The 26,891-nt window shown below is 40.7% G+C and overlaps 1 long non-coding RNA gene across 3 annotated transcripts in view; it reads left to right on the plus strand.

Moving 5' to 3' along the window:
* Positions 1–22,357, plus strand: part of LOC141574066 (uncharacterized) — a 125,981-nt gene extending 103,624 nt beyond the window's left edge. Inside the window, exons 3-5 of one of the 3 annotated variants that reach the window (XR_012500668.1) lie at positions 6,145–6,280; positions 16,502–16,643; positions 18,536–22,357. This is a non-coding gene — a long non-coding RNA (uncharacterized LOC141574066). The remainder of the gene's footprint in view (positions 1–6,144; positions 6,281–16,501; positions 16,644–18,535) is intronic. The other 2 variants (XR_012500670.1, XR_012500669.1) reach the window with 2 other exon arrangements.
* The last annotated feature ends 4,534 nt before the right edge of the window (positions 22,358–26,891 follow it).

Genomic DNA, 26,891 nt, shown 5'->3' on the forward strand with positions numbered 1-26,891 from the left:
GAGGGCTCTACCTCCAGATACCACCACACTGAGACTGGGGTTTCAACATGTGAATTTTGAAGGGACACAAACATCAGACCATAGAAAATACTGACTGAAAAAAGGCATACAGTCAGCTTTTGGTGGTACCATTGCAATTGACCAGGAGTGGGGAGAATTAGTACCTCTCCTCCCTCCCTGAGACACCCTCTGGTGCATCCCATAAAGCACACCCAACCAGAAAGCATAATGTCAGCTCCTAAAGCCCAGAGAAGAGTGGAGAAGAGAAGAGTGGAGATTCTGGAGGAGGTGTCCTCCCTAGAGGCCATTTGTTCAGATAAATTTACTTTAGCTAAATTCAATTTATTCACTCAGACGTGAATTCCACAAATGTTTCTTCAACACCTATGAGCCAGGCACTGTGCAAAATGCTGGGACACACACAAAGGCTCATTCTAACGTGGCCGGTAATTTATTGGGTACCACGATGTATTTTGTTCTCTCTGATGTATTTCCCCTGCCATACGAAGAAGGGAACTGAGACTTTGAATTTGCCTGGTTGAATTTCAGCAAGTCTGTTTAAATGCTTCATTTAGCATTTTATAGCAGCTTGTGTGTAATAAGGGCCAAAGGCAAAAATTTCCCAGCTTAAAATTTGGAAAAGCTAAAGTTGTTTGAAGGATATTGTGCTGGAGGGAGTGGAGAACAGCACTTTTGGGAGGTGGAGGTGGGAGCAGATGGAAGAGAGCGAGGCTGTGGAGCTACCTCAGAGCTGGTAAAAGGGACTTGCTCTTGCATTTTTGCTGGTGGGATGGGGCTGATCCCTCTTTTGCAGTGCCCCCAGGAGGTGGCTGAACCTTAGAGGGGAAATCTATGGGGCTCCACAGACACCATTCTTTAGGGGAGAGAGAGAATGTGTGTGTGTGTGGTGTGTGTGTGTGTGTGTGTGTGTGTGTGTGTGTGTGTGTGTGTGTTTTGGGGGGAGGGCACAGCGTGGATCAGCAGTGGTGGCTATCATCTGAAAATCAAACATTCCTTTTCTGAATTTTTGCCCAGCCCCTGGGGTTCTTGCATGATCCTAGAGAGAGTTACAAAGTCTCCTCCCAATGACTGAGATTGAGTTTCTCACCAGCTCAACAGAGGAGGCTTGAAGCAGATTGAACTTAATCTCAAGAAGTAAAGAAACGTGACATTTTGTGCACTGGGTGTTGCTAAAATGGATACATCCACCACGGTCACCATAACAGCAGCCACTTTTGCAGGACGCCTACTATGGGCAAGTAGCTGTGCTCAGTGCTTTATTCCTTAGTTCACTCACCTGTTCGGTGTACCTACTTTGTGGTGGGCATTGTTCTTGGAACAGTGCTTAGCTTATGACAGTGAGCAAAACAGATGAAACTTTTCGTGGAGCTTAAATAACTGTGGGAGACAGAGATCTGAATGAAGGGCGGGAGGGATCCATGTGAAAATCAGAAGGAAGAACACTGCAGGCTGAGGGAACAGCAGAGGCAAAGCAGTGAGGCAAGAGTGTGGTTGGGAGGCCAGTGTGGCAGCAAAGAGCAGATGCGGTAGGGGGATGAAGATACCTGGGTCGTGTGCTTAAGACTTAATTTTATCGGCATCAGCTCTATTAACAAATATTATTTAGGTCCTATTTCTAAATAACTCAAGTTTAGGAAGGAAGGCAAATCTATAAACTGGTCATTTTAACCAGTGTATTACTGACAGAGCTTTCTTCTAACTCTAGGAGTCGAAGGGAGGGCATGGTTTGGGGTTTCAGAGAAACCTCACAGAGGGGAATCTGGAAAGGAGTTTGTCAAGAGCTGTGAAGGATCTGAGATTTTCTGTCCTACTTGTGCACTAGCAGTCACAGTGCTGGCTTCTGTCACAAGATTCCAGTTGCTTGGGTCAGCAGCGAGGGACTTTATCATAGCACAGCAGGCGGCAGGAGCTTTGTGTTTGCATCCGTTCCCCTTGCCCCCAAGGCCCACGGGGGTGAAGTGCAGTGGCCTGAGTAGAGGCTGCACACTCAGGGGGTTCGCATCACAGCTGAGGAAAAGAACCCTGAGCTTGGGAAAGCCCAATCTCTTGTAAGGAGGCTGTAGCAAATCGGCTCCTCCACCCTCTATGCCCTGGAGGGGAACATTGTCTTTGTTATCCTGGCCAGCAAAAAAACCTGCCCTGTGCCTGGAGGGAACTGCTATTTCTGTCTCCCAAAGCTGTCTGCTATAGGAACATCCTGGAGAAGATAGTCTGGAACAAAAGCTGTGAGGGCCTCTGCTCCCAGGACATGCAGCCACAGGGGACACCCACGGAGAACTGTCTCCCAGAAGAGCACAGCTGTTAGGGTCAGAGCCAGTGAACCCTAAGCTCTTCTAACACTTTTACGAGTTAACATTGTTCTAGCCCAGGTTTGCTAATGGAGTGCGGGTTTTCCTGACTGTTCAGGCTGCTAGAGTGAGGCAAAAGAACCGGTGCTCATCAGAGGTGAAGGAGAGAGGAATTGGGGGGTACGAAACAGGCTACAGGAGGCACCTTAGAGCAGCAAGTTTCAAAATTCACTTACTTGTCATTTTTTTCAACAAATATTTCTTCAGTGCCTTGTAGGCGCCAAGCACCAAGCAGGGGGGCCCATTCATGATGAGAAAAGGGATGAGCCGAAGGAGGTCCACAGGGCAGGCTACTGAGGGGTCAGAGCTGATTGAGGCAAGTCTGTTGTCAGCTGGATTTCTAAGCCTGGGTGCCCATCAGAATCACCCGGGGAAGACACCAGAATGATGAAATCCAAATCTCTGTGTCTGGGGCCCAGGCATCTGTCTGAGTTTAAAAACAACAGCCCGGGTGTTGAGAACATGGTGTGGACAAACAAACGTGCCAGGCGTTCCTCCTGCCCAGGCTGTTGCTATGGCTCCAGCGCTTGCCTCTGTTCTGATGGGTTTTTCAACTTGAGCTGCTGCTTTCCTTGAGCTTCTTCTCTGAGGGGCCCGTGTCCTCTGAGAGGGGACACAATTCTGTGCTCTTGGGATAATTTCTGATCCCAGTACAGGATTATTCTTGATACAAGACGAGTGAAGCAATTTCTCTCCAGCTCCATGGTCTAGGCTGGATGTTTTTAACGTGCCTTGCCTCTAGGCACTGGTGCATTTTGGGTCTTTTACTACATCCTGGGACTTGTGCATTACCAGTAATTTATATTTGTGCAGACAGACATCAGGATAGGAGTGAAAGCAGACTCTTGAACCAGAGGAATGTGGCTTTGGAATCTGGCTCCACTCTTACTGGCGTGGGAACTTCCCCGACTTCCTAACTTCTCTGGGGCTCAGTTAGGTCTTTAGCAAGAAAGGGATGATCCTCCCCTCCCCACTGCAGGGTTGTTTTGAAGGTTTAATGAACTAAAGTGTCTAAGGCTTAGAATTGTGTCTTAGTACAGGGCTAGGTGTTGATATATTTTAATTTTTTAATTATCTCATTTAATCCTCAAAACAACTGAACAATAAATCTGCACTTTGCTGACTTACAGGAGAAAACAGCATCTCAGAGAGGATAAATAATCACAGGGAAATATAAAATAAGGTCCTTGTTTTTAAGGCGCTTATAATCTAGTTGAGATGATATGACCTTCTTGGAAAGAATTATATGAAAATGAACCCAGGTAATGATTCAAAATCCCATTATAATGATATAATTGTTAATACACTGGAACAGGGTCTCCCCACTATAATGTGTAGCAAACTCACTTGAAGAGCACTTAATATGCAGATTCCTAAGCCCAGACCTAGCAATTCTGGGTCCCGGGGTCAGAAATCTACCGTTCAACAGACAGATGGCTCCAGGTGACTTTGTCACCACAGCCGATGTGTGAACCACACATAAAGAAACAGTTTGAGACATCTCCATCTGAAGCAGCTGCTTGGAAGAGGCGTACTTTCAACTGGGTCTTAAAAATCTCGGTAAACTATGGATGAGCAAAGGGGACGGGGGAGGATGTTTTTCAAGAGGGGACAAGTTATGAGCAAAGCGGAGAAGACAAGAGTGGATCACATTTGCAGAACTAACCACGTTAATCTACATAGTAATTCAAGCTTATTGGTTTTGCTGGACTTTAATAAGGTAAGTATTTTCTCATTTTCATGACCTTTTCCCTGTAAAGAGACTTAATTAACAAACCTTTTCATTTCTTGAAGATCTTCTTCCCAACAGCCCCACATCCCTTTTGCCGAGCACCACACTATGGTGTATTTGGATACGGATAGTCTAACTAACTTGCGCAGAAAGTGAAGCTCTGAAACTCAGGCAGGGATGAGGGTCTCTTGATCAAGGGTGAGGCAACATGTAAACTTCCAGGAACTTAGATCCACCCCAGGATGTGCAATTTGGGATAGAGTCCACTGAAAACTGGGAGTTACGGTGGTGAGCTAGGTCAAGAGATGAAAGTAAATGCCCCACACCCATCTTATTGAAATTTGTTCTGCTTCTCATTGTTTTAATCAGAGGGGGCTCTCCGTTATAACATTAAAAATTAGTGGCCACAATGGGATTAAGCAATGGGATTACAAAAAATGGAATTTCTTAACTTCTCTTGAGAAGCTGGAGGATTGGTATATCACTTAGGGGTGCTTTTGTCCGCAAGTAACAAGTGACAAAATGCTACTTAGTGTGGCTTGGCTTAAATCATAAGAAAATTTATCTCATATAAAACAAACTCCAGAGATTGGTTCCAGGTGTAGTGTTTTGAGGATATGCTCCACGTGCCCTGGGCTCTGCGTGGCAGGATGGTGACAGCGATTTCTGGCATTACAGAGAGACACAACTCCATCCAGAGGAAGAAAGACTGTCTCTTCTTGTTTCTTTCTTTGCAAGTTCAGGCATCAAAGAGGTTTACCTCATGTGTTGTTGGCTAAAATTGGATCATACGCCCATTCCTATACTAATCATTGACCAGGAAAATGAAATTCTCCTAATTGGCTTAGAACAATATGGTTCTAGCCCTGGACAATACAATGGGAGTGGAATCAACTTCCTCTGGGTCATGTAGAGGGTGGAGGTTACATGGACAAAGAGATGGAGGATGGGTACTTGGGAGGCAATCAACAATATCCATTACAACCTGACATTAAAGTTTCCATGGTCCCTCTTGGCAGAAACTGGCTGGGGCTAGGTATATGCTGCTCCCTTTGAAGGGTAGATGGAGTCTTCAGTTTGCCACTGTACACCCCCCATTTTATTTTACACTCTATTTGCCTCAATATTTATGTTACCAGCTTAGCTTCTACAGGCATTTAAGTTTGAGACTCCATATCTATACACTTCAGGTATGCCTTACTTTCGTTAAGTGGCTTTTCCCATCGACGTGACCTGGCATGCTTAGATAATCAATCAGTGATTGTTTAATTGCTCCTCTCTCCCTTTGCCCATTAGATGCTGTGTGTGAGCCTTCTAATGATTGATATTTCCTTTCCTCTTGTGGCCAACGTCCTCCCTCATATCTTACTTCTGGTGAAGTACTGATCCTGTGGGCCACCAGGAAAATCCCAGCAAAAGTCCTTGGTCCCATTCACACTACTGTGTAAAGGTCTTTAAGAATTTTGAGTCTTCAGAAAGCTGCCTCCTTAATGAACTAGTCTTAGTCAAGACAGAAAACATAAAGTGTCAATCTTGGCTAGTGACAAGGTGCAATTAACCCAGGATCAAATTGTAGCAAGATGGATGGGGCCAGATGGTCCTGTTATCCTAACAAAGGGATTATACAGTAAGTGCCCTTCAGAAGGGAGACTTTTTTCTGTGTAGAACTCTAGAATGAAAAGAGACAAGGGTGAACTCTTCATGATTTCCAAAAAAATATTATAGAGTAGGGAAGCTAGTAAATGATCTTTTAAATCATCATTCCATTTCTTAATTGGTGATTGGTAAGTCATATGTACACTGTCAGTTTTGATAGTTATTGAATCTATAGCTACTAGAGAGTTCTATGTTGAAAATTTCTTTACCATGAAAGACCTCCATTAGGAAATTCAGAATCTTAAATACAGTGGAGCACATAATATAAACAAAGTGTATGGAATGAATTCATTCTTTCCAAAAGAATCTTTAAAGTTATCATATACATACTTTAAACTTGAGGGATATAGCAATGAGCAATTCGGATCATGTCTTTTCTCTCTTTAGATTATATCTGGAAGAGAGTTAATAAAAAAACACATACAAAAGATGATTTCGGAGTGATGAGTGCTATGATGAAAACAAGAAGAGCCATGTGTTGGATGGTCACAGATGGGGAAGGGAAGTAGGTAGTGGTGTGCTGGTAAGTGTTCAACAACTGGCTCTCTGGGGTGGGGTAGGGGGAGCCCTGATTTATAGTGTCTTCCAATTTCTTTGGATAATTTCAAGCTATCAACAGGACTAAGAGTTGGGAGGAGATGCCCATGGACGCTCCAGAACACTTCTTGGAGTGTGTTATGTTACTTTCAGGAAGGGCTGTGATGCAAGGCCTATTTGGGAAAGTGACATCTGAGCCAAGGTGTGAACAAGGAGGAGCTAGCCATGAGAAGGAAGACCCAGGGGAAGGGTTTCCAGGTAGGGCGGATAATACTGCAGGTGCAAAGTTCCTGAGGTGGAAACAAGCTTAGTATGTAACCCAGAGGAAACGAGGACGCTGAGGGACTAGAGCTTAGAAACAGATGACATTAGGAAGTAGGAGAGATAGGTGGGGGCTAAATTATGCAGATTCTTGAAGATCATTTGAATGAATTTAGACTCCATTATAAATGTAATGGGAAATTGGATCAGGTTTAAGCAGGTGACCAAGAGCTTAGCAAGAGCCTGTATTTAAGTTTTCATGGAAGGAATTCAGTATATGATTGTCCTGTAGCAGGAGAAGGTGGAGAAAGAGAAATAGTAGACTTTGTTGATTTTACAGCCTATGTTTTGATTTTACTTCCATTCTCTCAAGGAAAAAACTGTATGTGAACCAATTAGCATGTCTGGCACACAGCAAGCGCTGCCTAACTGTTAATTATTATTGGTACTGCACCGGATTAACTTGGAGATGGTTCTCGGGGAAGCACAGTACCGACAGCACTGGATGGATGGATCTCAGAGCTGGAACATCACAGAGTAGGGGTTACAGTGGAACTCAAGCTGCCGAAGTTGCGTTTACAACCAGTGCTATCTCCAGATTTTGAAACTTAGTTCAGATTTGATAGGTATCAGGTTGACACTTATTCTCCAGGGACGAGAGTTGGCCGGATTATAAACTGTAGTTAAGTCTTAAATTGTGGTGCATTTAGTCATTTCCTCCGATCAGGGAATCTCATTCAGCCATCAAAGTGGACACCACCTGGCACCTTCACACAGGACATTTTAAGTGCAAGGGTATGAAAAAAAGATTTCCCATGGGCTTTCCCTTTTTGCTAGTGTTAATTGCTTTCCTTCCTTCCTTCATTAACTAGTAAGTGAGCATCCTTTAAAAGAGGAAGGTAGGAATCTTACTTCTATTGACAGACACAAAAACATTGATGATATCAGTAGGTTGAATTTATTGAGTGCTCCCTACTTATTTGTTCAGTGTGCCAGATGCTTTATATACTTAACTTAAACTTCCTAACCGTCCTAAGAGGTGGGGACATTGCTATCTTTATTTTATAGATGAAGAAGCCAATGCTCAGAAGATTGAGTCATTGCCCAATGGTGAGATAGTGATGGAGCTGAGGTTCACACTGCACAGTATCAATGCTGTCTTCCCGTGCACTTATTATGAGGACTCAATAGGACAGAAGAAATAAAGGATTTAGAACAATGCCTGGTAGGTAGGAGGTGCTTAATAAATGTTAGGGAGTATTTTTTCCTCATTCAGAGGCTTATCCTCACCCAGAGATGTCATGGGATGTGTAAGAGCAGTGCCTGTGACAGAGGCTTCACTAATCCCCAGGGGTTGGACTCTCGCATCTCTGCCAGCCTTGTGAGCACCTTTCCCAATGGACCATCCAGTTAGGTGGTTCTTGGATGTTCAACTTGTCACAATGTCAGTTTCCTCATCAGTAAAATGGGAGCACAATGTAACATGCAAGGTGTTGGAAAGGTCCTTTACACATTTAAACACAAATCTTAACACATAATGAATGTTAGAATCAAATTAAGCAAGGAATATAATACTGAGTACAATGTCTACCCTGTAGAAAGGGCTCAATTTATGTCAAGTCTCACCATTGTCCTTATCATCACCATCACCACCATCATCATCTCTGTCACATGGGACCTCACATAGCAGACTGCTTGAACACTGCAATGACCGATCCATATTGGTTAATTTGGGCAGTTAATTTGAAAAATACCAAAAAAAAAAAAAATAGGGAGCTTAGTTCAAAGACAAGTTTACTAGACATTTTATGTATATTCAATTCTTTTCTAAAAAACATTTCTTAATAGTTGATTCCCATGTTTTTTCAGTTAATGATATCTAAACATATTAAAACTATGCCTCACAGGGCTGTCTGAGTGATATAGGATTTTGATCAACCTTACTTGTGCTGGAAATGAATTGATTCAGTTTAAACACATTGTCTAAAAGTTATTTGGAAAAGACCAATCTAATTCCCTTACAAGTGAGAAAATTATAAAGAGAGATCTAATCAGTGGGTAGAATATAGCCTCAGAAAATGTGTATCAGCATACCTTAACGAAAGTAGAATAAATCTTGGAACTTTAATATCCCCCTTTCTTGGACCTAAATAGGCCCCTTTGGAAAACTATTTTATTGTTTCTCATTAAATTAGAATTGTGCTGAGGTGCCACTATCTACCGTTTCCTATTATTATTAATGTAAAAAAAATCACTGCATATTCAGCATTTCCCCAGTTAAAGCCAACAGAAAATCCTCCCCACGTTTATGCTTAACTCTGGCTCATCTTGAAACAAAGTTCCTTTTCTGTTGTTTACATCTGCATTTAAAGATAGCAATCCTTTCTAGTGACAACTAAGGAAATTTAACGTATAGGTTTACTCCTGCTACATTAAATTAACAGCTCTTGCAGAAGAAGCATGGGAAGAGTTCCAGAGGCAAGAACTATCTTGTTAACTTTGGGAGGATGCAGTAATCGCTGGGAAACAGAATGTGGGAAGCATCATTTTTCAAAATAGGGGTAGTTTGACAGTACATTAGAGAGGATATACTTAAACTTTTGATCCACCAATGAGATGGAAGGCATCGTAGTCAGTTCCAGCAGCTATCACAGAATATCATGGACTGGGTAGCTTACAAACAGCAGAAACTTATTTCTCACAATTCTGGAGGCTGGAAGTCCAAGATCAAGGTGCCAGCAGATTTGGTTCTGGTGAGAGCCCACTTCTTGATTTTATGTAGATGGCCGTCTTGTTATATGCTCACATGGCAGAGAGGTGCATGGCCTTTTCTCATTAGGGCATTAATCCTATCAAAAGGGCTTCACCCTTATGACCTAATCACCTCCCAAAGGTCCCACCTCCAAATACCATTACATTGGGAATTAGATTTCCGCATAGGAATTTTGAGGGGACACAAACTTTCAATTCTGGAATATGCTTGCTGTTCACAATATGTTTCAAAAGTGCTGCACTGCAGTGTCCTATCTTCCTGATGAATTCATGAAACAGACACTGAGTGACAAGAGATGCTGCACTTTGGTGGCCTGCGAGCCACAGCTGGCCCAGAGATGTGTGATGTTTGGGCCTTGGGACCATGTTCCATATGGGCGGCAGTTATGGGATCCTCACTGAGACCAGGCGTCCCTCTTCCCTGTTTCTAGTAGCTCCTTGGCCCCTTAGACAGAGTTTTCAAACCCTGCATAAGAAACATTGAGCACATTCGATAGCTCAGATCCTATGTCAGGATATAGCTTCCAAGTTACCAAAGGTACAAAAGCTGGAGACATCCTTTCTGCCACTCAAAGTTAGTATCAAAGACCTCATAAAGGCTGTCAAGCCCCTACGTGGTACCCTTCTCCCCCAACCCTTACCATCTTGTCTAGTAGTTTCTGCTCTGCTCACTCCACCCTGCCTACTTGGGACCCCTTGCTACTGGCATCTATGCCACGCTCGCACCTCTTTCTGGTTTCTGCTCAAATGCCATCTTGTTGGGAGGAACTTCCTTGCCCCCCACTTTTTAACTTACAAGAATTTTCTCCCTTCCAGCACTCACTAATCCCTTTCCCAGCTTTGTTTTTCTACCAAAGCCTTCATCACTGCCTGATGTACTGAATATTTAATTTATTCATTCATCGTCTCTTCCAAATTAGACTATAAGCTTCATGAGAACAGCAATTCTGTCTTACTCACAGCACCTCCAGCAATGCAGATACCTGATAAACAAGTTGAACAATGAATGCATGAGCGTGGTCTATGCTCAAAGAGACCCAAGATGCTATGGGAACCGCAAGTAACTCAGTGAGGCTGGGGCATGGAATTTGAGGTCAGAGTAGGGAGAGATGAGGGTGGAGTGGTGAGGACTGTGGACTTGGACAGCGGGACAAGAGGGAGCCATGAGAAGATGAGTGATCAGACAGCAGAAGAAGGAGAGGAGTACTGGGGATGTTTTGCACTGTGCTGTTTTGCAAACCAGTATAGTATACCTAGCTATTACTCTCCGTGAATCTGAGAATAGGACCTTTCCAAAGATTTTAAAAAATGCTGAAGGTCTGTTTAGACAGAATTTCACCAAGCTCTTAAGTATGCAGTTTACCTTGGATTTTCCCCTAAGATACTGGCTTGATTTCAAACAGCTTCAGCCTTAGAGAGCTGAACAGAGAAGAAGGTGAGGTAATAAGGTAGATTCAGCTTGAACAACAGGGTCATCCAGTTTGGATCCAAATTCCAGCTTTGCTGCTTGTTAGCCACGTGAACTTAGAAAAATTAGTTAACCTCTCTGAATCTTTTCTCTCGTCTGCAAAATGGAATGAAATATGCCTACTATTCCAAGCTGTTGTGAACATAAATAAAAAAATAAACATATCTGATGCCTGCTATAGTTGTAGGTACTGAATATACAGAAGCCATATTTATGAAAGCAATCATGCACTTTATTAATGATTATGCAAATTAATGCATCTTATCTTTAAGAATGTTAAAGGTTGACTTAATTTTTACAAGGAAAATATAACTGAATATATAATATTGGTCTTTTCCTTTCTTTTGCTTCCTAAGCATGCTGCTGAACAAGACATAAAATATATAATATATGATCTATGCAGTAATATACAAGTACTTGTATTTTTCTTATTAAGGTCTCATAAGACTATATTTTATTGCATTAGATGTCAATATGGCAATGGATAATTTAGAACATATGGAACCATTTCTTTCTGCTGTATCTTATGTACTTCCCTGGTACTGGTGTAAGTTGCTGCCTTGGTGGAAGTGTATTCTTGAGTTGTAGACCTATGCTATAAATGTCTCTCTCTTTTGGGGAGTCAGGTAGACCCTGTTTTGAGACCATGGGAAGAGTACCTCATCATTTTTTGAATCCTATGAGTACTATGGATTACACTTTATTTAATATATACAGCATGTAAATAAGTTTCAGAGGCATAAAAGCTTCAAAACTAAACGAAAAGGAAAATTTAATAACCGGCTGATTTTTAGATTGTGCACTAAATAATCTGCTTTTCATCCTAAGAAATGGGAGGAGGAAGGCAGAGTTTAATAGACATATATAACAAATTAAAATCCAGTATCTAGGGGGTGTAAATCACATTCTGTGAACCAAACAATGTGGTTTTCATCAGATCTGCTCCAGCCGCTCTGCCTAGGAGCTTGAGTATAATTCAGCCAACTGTAAAACAGGAAGAAAGTCCTGACAAAGGGCAGAAGACAACACACAGTCCATGGCTCTTGGCCAGATTTTGCCCGGCTGAGCTATGTATATAATAACATGCCTGTCAAATGATGTGTTTGGAACTATCCTTCTAGGGCAGAGGTTAAAAGGAGAGAGGAATGTAAAAAGAAATAAGACATTTGCACAAATGTGACAACCTTGGGGTTGAAGGGATGGAACTGGTCCTGCGACATACAGAACAGCAGTTTAACTGGGGTGATTTCAGCCACTGGGGGACATATGACAGTGTCTGGAGACACTTGAGGTTGTCACAACTGGGCAGGCGCTCTAGGCTTTGTGTGGGCAGAGATGCTGCTAAGCATCCTGTGATACACAGGACAGCCTCCCCCCGCCCCGGTGAGGAACTGTCCAGCCCCCAAGTGTCAATAGTGCTAAGATGTTGAGATGGGGGAACCTCTGTGCAAGGGTTTGAGCTCCGATGACTGGTAAGTTTGAGATTTTATTACATGATTTGGTCATCTAAAGTCCTTGGGATTATAAACGGCTATTTCAGCTAGAAAGTTCAAAGCTCCGCTGTCACTGTGAAGGTTCAGTCCTAGAATTATCTTCCTTGGGAAGTGGGGCAACCGAGGTGAACGCATCATGTCCTCATCCATTCTGGGTTCTTCCTTTGTGTTTGGCGAGAGGCCACTGAATTGGCTTAGGTCTCTGAACAATTGGTTTTGATGTGGTCAACGAATGGGAGGCACTGTGAGAAAAATGATGGTCTTTCCTTCACACGGGTAAGAACTTACACCCTCATGAAGCCAGCCTGGGAAATGACCACGATTAAACACGAGCATGAACCACAGGGCCCCATTCCTCCCTACAGGTGCCTCCTCTCTAAGTTAAGGAGAAGTGGTGGGAAAGCAGGGGAGATTTTCATTGCCTCTGTCTGTGCCTCACCCGGACTGTGGTTAAACAGAAGACTTCAGCCGCCAGGGCTGTCAATCCACCCCTTTTTAATAGCATCAGATTTGTTTTAAAAAATTCATGTTGTGGGTTTTGAGGTAGTAACTGCAGCTCCAGAAAAGTTTGTTAAAGACTGCATTAGATAGATGCTTTTTTAATGGACGGTCCCCGTACTTGGGCATTTATCCTTTACAAGAGTATATCCAGGGAAGAAAAAAACAGTAAAGGGAGCTAGAGGTTTTTCAACAAATTTCACTAAACTATTGCTGTCTTTATCCAAATGTCTCTGAAAATTTTATGGGAGGAAGAATTTTGCCCTTATTATGCTTGACTGAATAATCTGTTAAATTATGTTTTAAATCAGCATTTCCTCAAACTGAAGAACAACGAATGCTAAAGCATATCATGGATTATTATACATGCAATTTGTATAAAAGTTAAAAGAAAAAGTCAGTACTTCAGTAGTATCAGGGTGCTGCCTAGAAAGATTGCACAAAACTGATGGCTAAGATGAATATTGTTGGTGTTGAGACCTTCTGTTCTCTAATTATAAAAAAAAAAAAAAAGCACAGCATAGCCATTGGATTGAGTGGGCTCATAATCAAATCATAATCACTTGGAGTAACATGGAAGGCTAATGTGAACCTGCTGATACAGCAAGTTTAATTAAAGCTCTTTTGCATTTTGAGAGGAAAGTTCTAAATTTCCGTATTTCAGTGATTTCCAAATTGTTTCTCAGGATGCAAGTGGTAGGTCTGGGTCCCGTGGGGATTCAGGGTCATGAGGACTGCTGTGTGGTTGGATGTCCGGGCCAGCCATGCTCACTAGCCGTTCACCCCAGGCTTCATCCAAAACAGCTGTGGGTCATCTGTCATATTTATTGGATTTCTGCAATTTTTTGTGTGTGTGAAGACAGGAATCTATGGCTAAAACAATTTGGAACACTACTGGAGTAGTTGTTAAAGGTTCCCAGGTGGAAGAGCTATTTTTTTGTTTTTTGGTACATAAAATAATGCAGATAAATAATGACACACTATTATAAATCAACTATACTTTAATTAAAAAATAATGAAATGAAAATGCAAGAGAAGAAGAATTTAAACTAGATGTAAACAGAAGGGCAATTAATACTGTAACTCCTCTCTTACCTGGAGTCTGTTAAATTTAATTAGCTATTAGTTGGAACCTACACAACGTTGATATTCTCTCTCTCCCTTCTCTTTCTCTTCCCTTCCCTCCCCTTCCCTTCCTTCCTTTTTTCCTTCTCTCCCTTCCAACACATATTTACTGAACAGCCAAAAAACCTCCCCCGCAAGCCCCAAAACAAAATACATAAGCAAGATAATTTCAGACAGTCAGAAATGCTGCGAAGGAAACACAATGACCCGATAGAAAGTTTCTGGGCAGAAGCGGGTGGAGACTATTTTGGAGAGTTACTTTACTTTGGGCAAGAAAGCAGTGTAAGCCTCTGAAAATGTGCCCTGTAAAATGAGAGGCTCTTCCTCATTTTACTCCCCATCCCAAGGTGTAGTTTTGGTTTGGGGAAGGAAAAAAAAGGCTTATATTTGGTGAGCTATGTTCTCTACTGCTATTCCTACTTAGCAGACAGACACAGCATTGACTGATTTCTGGCATAAGGTCCAAGAGTCATATCTAGATGAAGTATGCTAAGTAGTTACCTTTTGGGAGATTAAACTTTCGTTTGGGTTAAAGTTGAATGCATGTGTAACAGAGGGCTACCCAACCACTATTCTTTTTAAAAATTTTTTTACTGAAGTATAGTCAGTTACAGTGCATCAATTTCTGGTATACAGCCCAACTACTATTCTTGATTTAACTAGAGGAAGTGAATGTGAATTGTTGTGCACTATGTCTTTTTTTTTTTTTTTTTAACATTTTTTATTGATTTATAATCATTTTACAATGTTGTGTCAAATTCCAGTGTAGAGCACAATTTTTCAGTATACACGAACATATATATATTCATTGTCATACTCTTTTCTCTGTGAGCTACCATAAGATCTTGTATATATTTCCCTGTGTGTACTATGTCTTTTAAAGAGTGTTATTTCACCAGAAAGCTAAAGGATGAGAAAGAGGCAACTATACAAAGATATAGATGTTAAATAGACATATAGGTACTCTGGTCAGAGGGAAAAATCAGTGCAAAGGCTTGGTGAGGAAGAGCTCACCATCACAGGAGGACAGAAATCGACACTGAGGGTGGCTCTGGGATCCCAGATTCAGCTGAGTCTGACACCATCCCCCCAACTGGGTTGCATCCATTCTACCCGGTAATGAGCTTCTCTGAAGTGTTCTTGCCGTGTTCTTGGGTTGTCCCTCAGTAGGATGTGTTGATGGATTTGATGCCTCACTGATTCGAAAACTTAGGAGTGTGAGAGGCCACTGCAAGGCAAAATCGTCAGCAGCAGCAACACTAGAAAATAACTATGTGAAACCCAATGGCTAATTCGTGCCTGCCGTTTCTGGTGATGATGGGTCCAATCCAATGGCAAAATGAGCTCAAAGTTTACAAGGCATTTTTCTCAAGTTAAAATTTGACTTACCCCCAGTTAATGTTAATACTCTTCAATATACCTTTCCAGAATGTTTTATTTCAGGGTATATATTAGGGAAATATATAATTAGTATGTGAAAAATAAAAAGGTTTTAATTCTGTATGGATGTGTGTATATATATATTTTTGAAGCTCTACCTTGTTCTTTTTAATGCTAACTAATATTCTATTCTTTGGAAACACTGCGATTTATTAACAAGGCATTGGAATCCTGACTTTGTCATATATTAGCCGTCTGCTCTTAAGCAATTTATCTAGTTAGGTCAGAAGAAGACGAAGTAACATTCAAGGCAGAAGAAATGTATATGTAAAGGTAGCAAGGTTAGAAAGAACTTGGTTCACTGAAGGGATAAAATAAAGTTTAGCGTGTTGGGACTTAGTGCATGAAGACATGGACAGTGGATGAGATGAGAGGCAGCCAGAGATGGGTCATGTGGAGCCATCAAGAAGCTTTTAACCAAGAAAGTAACATGATGACATCTGAGTCTTCAGAATTTATATGAAGAATGGCTTAGAAGAATGGCCTACTGATGCAGAAGTAGGGGAATAATTTTTTACCTTGGTTAGTTGTTTTTTAGGGGAAACCCGTCTAGAACCAAGACTAATGTTACAAATACTTGCTTTTTATCCTAATACCCGTGAAGCCTTTGCTTAGTTCTGGGTGACCTGCTGAAAGAAATCACCAAGACTGAAAAGCACACGGACATATAGACACTCAATGAAGTGACTTCTCCAAAGAAAGAAACAAATGGGCTCTTTGAAAGGGAGTTTGAAAACAGGTCTTACCAGACCTTCTTAGCATAAGATCATTATCACATTTCCTTTTTTTTTTTTTATATAGGTTTTTATTTAGAAATAATTTGACTTAAAATATTGCAAAAGTAGCACACAGATTTCCCAGGGTATATCTCCACCCAGATTCTCCAAATGTTAACATCTTACATAAACATAGTATAATGATCTAAACAAAAAATTAAAATGGATTCAGTACTAACCTACAGATCTTGTTAGAAATTCCAAACTGTCCTAGTAATGCTCCTTTTCTGGTTCAAGATACAATCCAAGCTGTCACATTGCATTTAGTTGTCCTGTCTCCTCAGACGCCTCCAATCTGGGTCAGTTTTTTTAGTGTTTTTCTTTTCTTTCTTTTTTTTTTTTTTTTGTCTTTCATGATCTTAATATCGTTGAAGACTACTGGACAGTTGTTCTGAAGAATGCCCCTCAATTTGGGTTTGTCTGAAGATTTCCCTTGATTAGATGTGTGTTGTGCATTCCTGGGGGGATTTCCCACAGAAGTGCTGCTGTGTCTTTCTAAGTGCATCATTTCAGAAGGTATGTGATGTTAATATGTCTTATCACTGGTGATAACTTTGATCACTCAGTTAAAGTCATATCTGCTAGGTTTCTCCACCATCATGTTCCTATTTTCCCTTTTGTAATGAACAGGTATCTTATAGAGAGGTACTTTGAAACTCATAAATACTCTCTATTAATTTTCTACCCCTGGTATAACAAATTATCACGTTTAGTGGCTTCAGACAACAGGGATTTATTGTCTTCCTGTTCTATAGGTCGGAGTCTGAAATGGGTCTCGCTGGGATAAAATCAAGGTGTTGGCAGGCAGAGTTTCTGCAGGCTCCAGGGGAGAATCTGTTTTTCTTGCCTTTTCTAGTTTCTAGAGGCTGCTCACATTTCTTGGCTTGCGGCCACTTCAATATTCAAAGTCAGCAATGGCCAGTCAAGTTTTTTACACGCTCTATCACTCTGACACCAACTATTCTGCCTCCCTCTTCCACGTTAAGTAACTTTGTGATTACACTGGGCCCTAGCAGGGAATCCAGGATAACATCCCTATTTTAAAACCAGCTGCTTAGCAACCTTCATTCCATTTGCAACTTAAATTCCCCCTTGCTAAACAGCACAACATACTCATAGGTTCCTGGATTAGGACATGGATATCTTTGGGATCATTATTCTGCTTAACACGATTTCATTCTTCCTCAAAATTTCAACGTATGCATTTTTTTTTATCACTGTGGACTCATGATTTTCTATTTTATTCAACAGATTTTTTGTCTGTTAATATTATTTATTTTGATGCTCAAATTGTTTCAGATTGGGCACATGGAATCCCTTAAAGATAGCTCTTGTGTCTTTTTGACATGCCTCCTACATTATGCTGGGATCATCTTTTACTTTGCCTGCCACAGCTCTGCAGTCCACCATTTCTCCAAGGGGTCATGCTTGCTTTCTTTCTTTCTTTTTTTTTTTTACTGGCAAATGGCACTGAGAAGCCAACATTGGGCACTAAGTGTGCTCACTGCCATGAAGGAATCTTTGCTTCTTGGTTCTTTTCAGTGGACATTTAGGAAAAATATGCACAGTACTTTTTCTTTCATAGCCCTCAACAAAGCTGTAAATAGATTTAACTATTTAATTTTTACATTGTCATTTCATCCAATTTTATGAGGCAGAAAAGATTTGTTACCATACATAAAATCAACTCTTAGGTATATGTTACTAACGTTAATCTGTAAGGTAAAAGTTGCTGATAGTAAGACTTAAATTGTTTTTAGTGACAATTAAAAATTCCTCATATCTCCCACATATTTCAGACTTCTATCAAGCTTCAGTAAGTCCAGCACAATTTTACCTCTGGCATTGAAACCAATTGCTGTTTCATTATTTGAGCCACAGATATGTATCTTTAATCAATGGAATGTAGGATTGCTCATACCAAGAGAAACACAGCAACCCTCTTTCCCCAAATAAACAGCAGATTCTTCTCCTTTCTCATATTTCTGGGCATTTACTCATTTGGGAACACACTGGTGGAATATTCCACACTATCTAAATTGTCCTCACTCTCACAATCTGTCTTTTGTTCTGAGTACTTGTAGATGAATTTAAGGAAGTTAAAAACATTCAAGAAGCTATTTCAGTCTGTATCGTGCATCACAGGCATAGTTCTTCTCTGTGTGGTAGACACTAAGGAAGTATATGTTCAACGAATACATAAAAGTGTTAAGTGTTTTGTGTCCTTTGAACCTTGAAGCCTTATCTGTCTTTCCCTTTCCTTAATGGCAAATTTTACTTCTTTCCTTACATTATGTATTTTTATTTACTTGAACTCTTTTTTTTTTTCCTACATAAAAATGGTATTGATATTGGGGCAAGAAGAGAGTGAATAATTCAAACATATCCTTATATTTGGGATATTTCAGAGATGCTATCAGGGACTTGGAGGTTTCACTGGAGCTTTGAGAAGGCATGAAAACCTGAACTGTTTTTGAAAACACCAACGCCCAGAGAAGACTGTTTGGGAAAGACACGATCCAAGCTCTATTTAAGGATCTCAGCGTATCTACTGCCAAACCTACAACGTGTTCCCTTCTAAAACTTTCCCTTTCATTGATGCAGCCAAAAGTCTTTCTGCAGGCAGCTTTCCTATTTGTCCAGTTCTGGAAATATCAATTCAGCAAATGCTTCATCCAGGTTTAAGATACTAGGAGATCACAGACCTCAGGAAAGCTCTACATTCTACATCGAGTGCAGCCTGGGCATGTTTTCTTTTTTAAAGGAATATCAAAATTCTAGGCAGACTGTCCTGTTCTGTTGACTAGGTGTTATTGTCTCCACTTCCCACCTGGTTCACCTGACAATTTTCTGTTCTGCCACACAGGAAGACAAGTGGATGGCAACCCAGAAATTGGAAAAACAGTGAGGATGGCTTCTGGGCAGGGGTTGAAGATGGTTTAGGAGAGCTACTTGACTATTGTTTTAATCAATTCTGCTTTGCTACTGATTAGAGGTTCAGAACTCCTCTTCGGAGGAATTGCCTCATCACGAATATCTCTGCCGACACAGTGTGGAAAAACAAATTGAGATGCATCTCCTATAAAATGCCACTATTTCTATTTTTGCTTGGCTGATTCTGCCTCACCCCTATCCTATTGTTTGCCAATTGAAAACAAACTAAAAACAAGGCGTTCAAGTCCTACTTTCTCTCTCTCTCTACTTTATCAGTATGAACTGCTCTCAGAAGACAGTATATTATAGTGGTTGACACCATAGCTTTGCTCTCAGATAGGTTTAGGACCACCTCACAATTTGTCCATTATTGTGTCTAAGTATTCACACGAAATATTCAGCTCTTTAAACCCCACTCTCCTTATCTATTACAATAGGTGTCATAAAACAGTGAAGTCACAGCTTACTTAGAGTTCAGATTTTAAATTAACTCATAAGGTGTAAATTGGATGTAGTTAATGTTGTCATGGAAGAACCCTTACATCACCCATAAACTAGAGCGCTGTGGTTTTATGTATACAATTACACAGCACAGGTGTTTGTAAATGTATAGTAATGCATATAATAAAGTGCACCCTATAAAACAGAGAGCACATATGCGAAATATAACTTTATAGTATATTAGATATGCTATTAGATTGCTATTTTTATTTCTTGCTCTTGCTCTTTTTTTGGTTCTTGGTTTTGCTCATTTGACATGATTGAATTCACATATGACGCAACTCTAGTTTATCTATCTCATGGAGTTGTTCTTAGGAATAAAAGAAATTTTGCATGATTGGCAAATTGCTAATTCTGTATAAATGATGAAGGAGATGATGTTGATGAAGAAGGTGAGGATGATGGAGATGATGATGAAAATGATGATGATTTGAAGATTTTAACCATACTCAGTTTCCTTAGACTTATCTGTATTATTGTAGGATTTCCTACATTGACAAAGAGGGTCAAAATGTCAGGCATAAGATAGTGTTCTTTGCACTAATCCACAAAATTAATAGAATATAAATGTACAGACCCTAATACTTAACATATAAAAATCTGTGGCTCCTTTAATTTTACTCTGCTGGACTGTCTCACAAGTCCAATGCACTTTCACCTGAACAGCCTGACTGGGATAGAATTACATCTTAACCACATACACCGAAGTTCTCTGGTCTCCACTGATGAGAAGGATCAGTTAGAACAACGCTATTTTGTGGTTATAAGACATCAAACCGCAGTGAACTTTAGTTCCCTAAGTGACTCTTTAAATATTTAATATCATGTTAAAAAATGTACAAACGTAATTGCAGAGAGCAGGTTGGAGGGTGAGAGGAGGGAACACTGTAGATCAAGGACAAACAATGGGCTTTTTGCAAAACCTGCACTAGAGCTCTCTTTCCTGAGATGGCACATCACGTGGTTGATTATTTGGGCCATATCTTCAGATAATAAACATTACTCTGCAACATTAAAATATGCACTGTTACAGTCAGATGAGATTTAAAGGAAAAAAAGAGTTAATCTAGCCTTTTGAAATTCCCTGTTTAAATATAACTTTTTATTATGGAAATTATTAAACACATACTGAAGTGAGGAGAAAAGTATAATGATTCCCTTTGTACCTCATCACCCAGCTTCAACAATTATCGACACTTTGCCTCTTGTATTTCATCTCTGCCTCACTAATCCCCAACCTCACCTGCTTTTTTTTTTGGGTGGATTTTAAAGCAAATCCCAGGCATTGTCTATTTTCATTGTAAATTATTCAATATATATCTTCACAGAGTAAGCCTTTGGAAAAAATATAACCATAAATTATGAATAATTTCTTGATATCATAAAAAACCAGCTACAAGACCCTTTTAAGTAGTAGAGGTATTTAAAACTAGCAGAAAACCGTGTCTTTGGTAACTAACCTGTTTTGATGAATTGTTACACTGTCACGTCATACTAAGCACGCCGTTCCACCCTGCTTTTGGCAACGCATACTCTGGAGCTGTCTTATTATAAGTGGTATAGATCAGGATTGGCAAGCTTTTTCTGTAAAGGGACAGATAGTAAATATTTTCGGTTTTGTTGTCCATAAGGTCTCTGTTATGACCACTTAACTCTGCCATTGTAAGTGAAGGCAGCCACAGATAATACACAAATAAATAAGCATGCCTGTGTTCCAATAAAACTTTATTACAACAAAAGGCAGAGGATTGGATTTGGCCCTTGGGCCATAGTTTGCTGACCCTGGGTGCAGATAAAGTAACCCAATTCCTACCCCAAAAGGGTCTGCGAGCCCTGCAGTCAGCAGTGTCCTGAAGAGTTGAGTGTGTTATGGTTGAAGAGCATGCCTTAGGAATCAGAATACCCTCATTCCAGACCTGTCCCGGCATTTGGAAGATGCTGAATAGGCCACTTTTGGCTTCATGGTTTCTCACTTATTAGATGAAGACAGAGGCACCTGTCCTTCATGCTTAAAGAGTTTATTGCAGGACCGAATGAGATCATGAATATGGAAGTGCTAACTAGAGCCATACGGGGCTGCTCAAATAGATGTGATTGTCCACATTACTTTGAAATTCTGGATGGTTCTCTCTTGATGGCTCTTAATTGCATTTTATCCCTCACCTTCCATTTTTCTGGATGCCAGACACATGACAACAAAAAGCAAGCTTACATTTACTCATCACTTTTACATATGTGCTAGGGACTGTTCTAGAGGGGTTTACATGCATAATCCTGTTTGATCAATCAGGTATTATTGTCTTGATTTAAATGGCAAAGGAACCGAGACTGAGAGAGGTTAAGAAATGGCCGAATCCCTATTGGGAGTGAGTGGCAGAGTCAGAACTTAAACTGTCTGACTCCATAGCCCTTAGGGTAAACTGTCACTTTTCTCCTTTCCGCAATGTCACCAACTAACCCTTTTGTAGTCTACATTGTGCTTTTCTACCTATGTGAGCTCATTTAATCTTCTGCAGAGATATTAAGTAATTCACTCAAGTCACCAACCTGAATAACTCCTACTTATCCCTCAGAGATCTAGCTTTACTGTCATTTCCCAAGAAAGACCATCTCTTACCCCCCCAAAATGGGTCAGGTCTCTATGTTAAACACATTTACTGTTACATCCTATACTTGCTTGACCATGTCATTTCACTTCTGTAACTAAAGACTCATCATGGAGAAAATGCCATGAAAGCAGAAATTATGTCATTCTTGTCACCACCCCTGGCCTATGAGTGCTCAATAAATATCTGTTGAACAAATGTGTTTCTAAAAACAATGGGGTTGAAAGCTGTATGTTTCTGAGTGAAGACTGCATCATAATGACATTTATTGCACTGTGAGTTGGGTTGGATATGTGGCGCTCCCAGTAGGGAGCCTGTTCGGAATTCCAGTGCAGTGACTCTGTGCCTGGGAATGTGGTCTCACAGGAGTCACGTCTACCACTAACTCACTAATCAGATGGGGAGGCCGTGGAGGGGGTGAGAGGAGTGCTAATGCTGTAGTGCTCCCACCTGGGGAGGGGAGAGGCTGTCCCTCTCCTGTCTGGGAATGTCAGAGGTGTGTGTGCAGGGGGAGAGGGAAGGTTAAGGTTACCTTCTAATACTATGTATGAAAGCCCCATGGGAAAATAATCTGAAGGGAAGGAGGTGTTGTAAACTGAACTGTCTTCAGAAGACAAAATGGTACCCTACAATGTGTGAAAGGCTGAGTATAATAGGGCAAATGATGAAGTCCTTAGTGATCCAGACTCTAGGTCGCCTCAAGTTATTCAAATTGAACACATTAAAAAATTACTTTGTAGATACATGCACCACAATGTTCATAGAAGCACCATTTACAACAGTTAAGACATGGAAGCAACCTAAATGTCCACTGACAGATGATTGGATAAAGTAGTTGTTGTACGTGTACACACACACACACACACACACACACACACACACACACACACACAGACACAGTGGAATACTACTCAGCCACAAAAAAGAATAAATAATGTCATTTGCAGCAACATGGATGGATCTAGAGATTGTCATACTAAGTAAAGTAAGCCAGAAAGAGAAATACCATATGATATCACTTATACGTGGAATTTAAAAAAATGACACAAATGAATATATCTACAAAACAGAAACAGACTCATAGACATAGAAAACAAACTTACATTTACCAGGGGTGGGGAAAGAAAGGGAGTGGAGGGATAAAGTGGGAATTTGGAATTTGCAGATACTAACTGCTATACATAAAACAGATAAATAACAAAAGTCCTACTGTACAGCACAGGGAACTATATTCAATAACTTGTAATAGCCTATAATAAAAAAGAATATGAAAAGGAATAACATATATAAATATGTATATATAACTGAATCACTATGCTGTACACCAGAAACTAATACAACATTGTAAACTGACTATACATCAATAAAAAAAAAATCACTTTGCAGGCAAACAAGACATTAGAGGCACAATGGTGCCCATGGAGTTCAACTTTGCAATTCTCCAGATGATGGAGGTGGGGAGGGAGTAGAGAGGAAAGGATGCAGCACAAGAGAAATGATTCCTGGGCAGATGGTGAATCTTGGGTGATCCCTATCAGTTTCTTTGTTCCTTAAATTAGTATAGATACCCTTTTAGGTTTGAGACAGCGGTATGCAGACTTCTGTCAGCAGTACGGTGTTATCTGGTAGTAGCTGCATCATGAACATTTTGGTTCTGATGCATGATGAGACTAACCCAGTGAAAAGTATTTCTCTTTCTTGGCCTCTTGTGATATTTCTAAATGAAGGTGGCTGAATTTGGATTTAGCCAATTCTGCACAGAAAGTTGGAGCAATTCCAATGTTCCTGGGTGCTTCTATTCACAGATTGTCTTCTTCCCCATATTAACTTCTGATTTGAGTTCCAGGGTGGGCACAGGCCATTCTGCTCCTATTAGCTTTAATTAAGGTCTTTGCCATTTTTTTTATCAGCAGGGTCTGGGCAGGTGTGCCAAGGTGCCTGAGGGCTCAGAGAGGGAACCTAGGTTAATGTTCGGCCAGGCTAGAGTCATAAAGTATGCGAGAGTCACTTATTGGATGGGACCTCCATTTTACCTTTAATTATCTTAAATGTTTCAAAGTTCAGTTCTTCCGTTTGCCACGGTCTGTCGGGTAGACAGAACGTTGATGGGGTTTCGTTTAAGACCCTCCAAAGGGCCAAAGGTTAGACCCCTATGAGATTACCAAAAACAAAGGGCCTTGGAACAGGACTTATGTTACAGAACTGGACAAAACTACCATCTAATCCAGCACTTGCTTCTGTGAATACATCCGGAGGCAGAACATTAACTGAACAAACTGCTCAGAAACTTGGATATTTAGCAGGTGTGAAACTAAAGGACGCTTACACTTGAAATCTTGGAATTGGTCTCTTGCTCTGTGTGTATAGGGATGGGTAAGGGAAGGAACAAATGAATACAGAAGCCTCCTTGGGAAGGATAAATGCGGCTTAGAATAATAAAATGCAGGCTGGAATGCACCCTTTCCTGTTCTCTAAACACAGGTCCCCAGCAGTTAACAGCGATGAGGAGGACGGAAGTCTTTCACCAGGAAGAAAGGAACTGGGGACTGGAGGCGCTGGGGCTTCCCACGGCAGTGCTCCTGATTACTGACACCCGCACGCTCATAACAGCCCACAGAGCTACAGCCACCAACTCCAGTATTTGTCACTGTCACTTCCCAAGTGCTTGGCATTGTTCAGGAAATTGTACGTGTAAAGCAGAGCTGCCTGCGTCCAACTTCGACAAGGGAGCAGCCGTGCAAGGGTGCTTGAAACTGAAACAGGCTTATGTGTCCCATTATGTGCCCCAACAAGAGTCATAAATAATTGTGACAAGTTTTTTTTCCTCATCCCATGTGACAGTCCTTGACTCTGCCTCCTGTCTCCTCTCCCCTCTGCCTCATAGACTAGACCTGCCAGGCTGTGTGATGATAGATGTTACCGGGCAGCAAATGACAGCTGGATAGATTTTTTAGTTGGTGCTTTAGAGGGAATCAGATATGCTGTATAAAGCAATAAAAAAAGCACACTCACAAGGTGGATTAAAAATAGCTAGCACAGCAGTAACCCACTTTGTTGTTTATCAAAAGTTAAATCTCACATGGTAAGTCCTAGTGATGTGTTAATTTTTCAGACTCCTGTCAGAGTGATGCTGCCAACAGCCGGTAAAAAAAAAAAAAAGGAAAAAAGAAAAAGAGAAGGAATAAAAACAGTTGACCATTTCCATATTGAATTTTTGTTTGTCTAATGAAACAAAAAGTCTTTTCTTCTTTAAATGCTATCTAAGAGAAATGGACTCAGGTGCTGGGCTATATTGCTGCAGTTAAAAAAAATTTCTTCTCAATCTTGAATTTTAAACATACAACTGGAGATGCTGTAAGGTATTGAACCCTTGTTCAATTAAATTTTTTTTTCAAACGTTGCTCATCTTCCTCCAAACACTGTATTGATCTAGGTTCTGTGTAACAAATGGTCTGGTTTCCCAACCACCTTGGAAATGTCATGTAGGCGTCAACAAAACTACTTATTGTATGTTTTATAAAGAATTACAGCCTCCTCTGAATTACTCAGACTTTCATCTCGGGCAAGCTGGCTTGGCTACCTCATGTCTCGATGGATGTGCGGAGGTGCTGGAACATGATTCAGTGACCTGCCCCGCTCCTCAGTTCACAGACGTAACAGGCTGCGATGTAGTCACTGCATTTCTGTCTTCCCCTGCACTACACAGGAAGTGGCTGCTGTGTAATTTAAGAGTGCTCAGTATATCAGATCACGACTATTTTCCCTCTTGATTTTTCTGATGAATCACGTTAGGAGGGCTATAGCTTTCACGCGGCAGCATGCGGCCTGAGGAGGCTAGGTAGCACAAAGTGTTTATTAAAAAAAATATGTCTTTTGGGCTGGGCACTAGGCAAAGGGGATAATTTGAGCTATGCCTCTATATTTCAAATTTGAGGACAATTCAATACCGGGTTCAGGTGCATTTCCTTCAATATTAGGTTGTACATGTGTTATTGGGAGATGTTTATTATTTTGATTGTTGTAGCATTATCTCCATAAAACAGTTTCCATAATAAAATCTATATTCTCTGGCTTTGTCACGCAATTGGTTCAGTCTTTTTTCAGCAGGAACACATAAGTGGTAAGAGGTATCAGTGAAATGAACAAAAGGGCAGGTTTGAACAAGGGTTGACTCCTTCTATACCTTACAGCATCTCCAGTTGTATGTTTAAAATTCAAATCCCATGTCCTGTTCTTACTCCCTGGGTGACCTTTGGCAAGTTATTCAGCCTCTCTGTGCCTCAGTATCTTTACCTGGAGAATGAGGGTGATAATTATTCCTACAGAACGGGACTGTTTTGAGGACTGAGTGAAATGAATGGGCTTAGCACAATCCTGATGATAGATGTTAAATAAGTATTATTATTTTAGTTACAATTATTACTGTTGTCTAGTTATTTTAATTATTCCTGGGATAGTTTTACTCAGGCCACTTGCATCTCCTTACTCCAAATGTTTCTGCATCTGACGACCATGTGCTAGATGGCTGAATGGAAAGTTACTTCTGGAATGAAGCCCTTTTTGAGGTTAAACCAATAGTAATACTTTACACTGCTTGATTCAATGTAAGTAGTCTTTGATAAACCCTCTAAGTGTAAGGGAGCATATTCGGTAGATGACTGATACTGCCTTTTCGGCATATTTCATCTCTCTCCTGTTGGAAAAGTTTCTTCAGTGAGATGCT

Source organism: Camelus bactrianus, chromosome 19, assembly GCF_048773025.1.
Source record: "Camelus bactrianus isolate YW-2024 breed Bactrian camel chromosome 19, ASM4877302v1, whole genome shotgun sequence".
Lineage (NCBI taxonomy): Eukaryota > Metazoa > Chordata > Mammalia > Artiodactyla > Camelidae > Camelus > Camelus bactrianus.